The sequence below is a fragment of the Akebia trifoliata genome, chromosome 5 (assembly GCF_017979445.1).
Source record: "Akebia trifoliata isolate Shusen 1 chromosome 5, ASM1797944v1, whole genome shotgun sequence".
Taxonomy (NCBI): Eukaryota; Viridiplantae; Streptophyta; class Magnoliopsida; order Ranunculales; family Lardizabalaceae; genus Akebia; species Akebia trifoliata.
Genome location: NC_141379.1, coordinates 30,281,147 through 30,285,160, shown reverse-complemented (window position 1 = coordinate 30,285,160; position 4,014 = coordinate 30,281,147). Strand labels below are relative to the sequence as shown.

At 33.4% G+C, this 4,014-nt stretch overlaps 1 pseudogene; it reads left to right on the top strand.

The window, feature by feature from the left end:
* The first annotated feature begins 2,033 nt into the window (after positions 1-2,033).
* LOC147402108 (ethylene-response factor C3 pseudogene) lies at positions 2,034-2,736 on the top strand (annotated as a pseudogene).
* The last annotated feature ends 1,278 nt before the right edge of the window (positions 2,737-4,014 follow it).

Below are 4,014 nucleotides of genomic sequence, written 5' to 3'. Positions count from 1 at the left end.
ATATTCAAAATTTCTTGTTGACTCATTGAAGACGAGATTAGTTCCATGGTATTCAGAATCCATTTGGGTTGAAGCAAAATTTTTGTTAAATAATTTTCAATGGGAAATTAGACACATGTTTAGGGAAGCTGATGGAGTGGCTGATGCTTTGGCATTCTCTGTTTTGATTTCTTCATCTTTTTCTTTTTCCGATTCTATTTCTTCCCTTTCGTTTATTGCTAGGAAATCTTTTAGAGGAGATATTTTGGATCTTCCAAATCTTCATTGCTTGTAATCGGGTTCACTCATTTATAATCAATACGACTCTCTTATTTAGCCACAAAAAAAAAAAAGTTCGTATATGTTATTTTACTAGAAGTAACTTTAAAATTTCAACTAAGAGGTCTGAAGTTCAAGTGATGATTTCTACTCAAATTTGGGAGTGTTTCATGTTTGGAGGGAAAGGAACATTGTTGCGGACTCTCTGGCTAGTGTAGCGATCTCTCACTCGCCCTCCTTTCATGGTGTTGTGAGTTGTCCCTTAGCTTCTAGAACTTGTTTAATGGGGGATAGCCTTGGCTTACCCAATTTTCACCTTGTAATCCAAGAGTGCAATCCTTTGTATAATTGTTTTTCATTAATACAATCTTGCTCATTTAGCACAAAAATAAAATAAAATAATGATACCAATTCAATATCAACAAACGACATTATCATCATATACGTTATTTTAATAGTAAACATCAAGTTTATATGAGAGTATTGTTACAAAAAGTTTCAATATTAGTATCATTTTAAAGATTGTGATGAGATATTTTTAAGGATACTATTTTTTACTGCAAATAAACTTACTAATGGAAAGTTATGGTAATTAAAAACATGAATTATTATTCTAGGGATAATTATTATAGGCTGGAAATATAGTAGTTTGTCACTATGTCACTTCATTCATGAGTTCACTTGGTTCAAATTTAGATTCATGGTTCACCATTCTAGAAGGTTCGTAGGGGTAGATAGGAGCAATTCATCAAAGATGAATTAAAGAGTAGAATAAAAAAGAGCAAGTTGAAGATGGTTGTATCTCGTGCGATTAAAAATACTTTAAAAAAATTGTAATTTTTTTTATAAAAGAAAAAAGTTATGCTTTTTTTTTCTTCGATTTAAACATGTGTTTTCTACGTTTTAATTACATTTTTTTTTTTTATAAATGAAAAGATGAACATTTTATTTGTGACCTTATAGTTAGTTTTTATTTATTCATGAATCTTGTTTGAGGTAAGATTTGATGCATAACATAGGATCCAATAATTCATTAATGTAGAAATACAAGATTTGATGATAATAATAATAATAATATATCTTGTTATTATGATTATGTATTTTCAAGAGTGTCATTTTAAACAAAAGTTATTATGATTAAATTTTTTTAGCATCATAACATGTATAATTATGTATGAACATATGTCAACGTGCATAGATATTCAAGTGTATTATTTTTTCTTCTAAACAGTGTATTTTCTTACTCAAAAATATATTGCAGACTTTGAATAAATGTCTTCAATACGACGGCATTTGATATTTTTCGTTAAATCTACAAGAAAAGACCAAGATCAAAAGCCGTACTGTTTTGTTGGATGTCACCCATGACATAGATGTCAACTTTGGAGAGTTGCAATTAAACAATTCCTTTAAAGTGTATATGTCACCCATGACAAGAATGTCTCAAGGACATGATCAAAAAACAACGCACACAGAGCTGAATCGACCCGATGAGTTCATCGTGATGAAGTCAGCATAAAGTGCCAGTTGAACTAGCCGCCATGGTCGTTTGACCCACGTGTGATCCTTCCAAGTGGATCCCACAGGACCTCATTTTAAAAATACCAAAACATCCTCCTTGGCCAGTGCTTTTACCTTTAATTTCATGCTTTCACACTAAATCCTTTATTTTCTCTTACATTTTTAAATCCTCCTCCTTCACCTTTGCATGTGTATATAAAGCTTTGCATCAAATATCTCAAACATAAATCATCGACTTCTAATAACAAAGCTAAAGAGCAAAAACTGAGGAAACTCATAGTAACACATATACTCAATTCAAACATGAATTCTTCCCCACATTCCCAATTCTCATCAAATTCTTCGACTGGATCCCCAGAATCTTTCTCCAGGGATGGGTTTATTTTCAATGAAGAGTATCTTCCCTTCGATGAAAATGACTCCGAAGAGATGCTCCTCTATGGTGTTCTTGCCGAGGCTTCCAAAGAATTATCAACTACCATTTTCTCCAATCAAATTAAGGATGAAATGGTTTGTTCCAAGGAACGAAAAGAGACCAAGATGATGGATAAAACCTACATAGGGGTCCGAAGGCGGCCTTGGGGGAAATTCGCTGCAGAGATAAGAGATTCTACTAGGCATGGAATGCGGGTTTGGCTTGGAACGTTCGATACTGCTGAGGCAGCCGCTTTGGCATACGATCAAGCCGCATATTCATTGAGACGGTCGACAACAGTGCTCAATTTTCCGGTAGAACAGGTTATTAAGTCACTCCAAGACATCGAGTACGATTACGAAGATGGGTGTTCACCAGTGGTGGCTTTGAAGAGGAGACACTCCATGAGGAGGAAGTCCCTGAGTAAGAAAAATAGGATGGATGTGAGGATGGAGAATGTGGTGGAATTGGAAGTCTTAGGGGAAGAGTACTTGGAGGAACTCTTGAGTTCATGTGAGAATGCTAATGCCAGTCCTTGGTGAGTCAAGATTAGTCTTAGTAATCTTAGTTTAATTACATGATCTTCTCCCTCCTTTCTTAATATTCAAGAGTAACTCGTTTCTAGCTGTTCTTTTGAAATTTTTCTCTTTAAGAGAGCAGAAGTGTAGTGCACATGGATTGGGTCAGAATTATAAATAGACCCAAACGAACTACCCGAATTGTCTTATTTATCCGGTTATGATTTTGTTATATGTAAGTGTAGAATTAATTTATTAGAATAAAATTTGAAAATTAATATATGAGGATAACCAGTATTGCATAATGGTTAACATGGTCTACCCATCAATTTACAGTCTCCTCATTTGATCAATTCCGACATTTAACTGCAAATATCGAGATCATAATTAAATCATTCATATTTCGAAGAAGAAAAGGACTTCTTAATTAATCAAATTTCATAAATTTGCACAAAATACATAGTGGTTGCTACAGTTTTCTTCGGAGGTATTGTTGGAAAAAAAGAAGGATAAAAGGGTATTTTTTTTGTTTTATTAATGAGCATTGTTTAGTACTTGAATATGTGGACAAGGATTCTAGTTTATCCTCATGTGGGGATCTCACATATTAGATATAAAATAATATTTGATAGATCCCGCTGAAAATATCATCTCTTAAATTGTCATCCCTTAAAGATGGCCATCGTCATCATCGTCAAAGTCTTATTACAAAATTTTGAATTTAGTTAAATGAATCCAGATCCTCCACTCAATCATGTCTGAACCCATATCTTCTATTAGTTTAAGTGTGTTCACATATACTTTCAGTATAGAAAATATACTATCAATTGTTGGAAGAAAAAGCAATCTCTAATAGGGTTTAGTTGGCATCTTTTCAAGGATCTAGAAATATGAAATCTATTGAATGTTATTAATACCCACCTCTTTTTTCTCCTAATGATGAGTAGAGTTTTTGGTCCATCAGATCAACACCTTGGCATTTCACTCGAACACAAAGGACCATTAGGGTCTTGCCATGGGTCAAAATTTTCTAACTAGCTAATTGAACTTGGCTACCTTTTTTTGGGGGACAGGACCTTTTGGGAGACAAGGACCTTAAATTATTCTAATTCAAATAGCAGAAAGAGAAGTGTTCCTATATAATTTAAAACTCTAAGCCCATAGGATTTTCTTTGGTGGTCAAAGTAAATGTGTTGAAGTCGCATTTAATATTGAGAAAAAGAATTGATAGTTTCTATCTGTTTAAGCCAAGACAGGCCAGAGGCAAGTTTAATTCTTAAATGTAATTTGTTGTGAATTTTA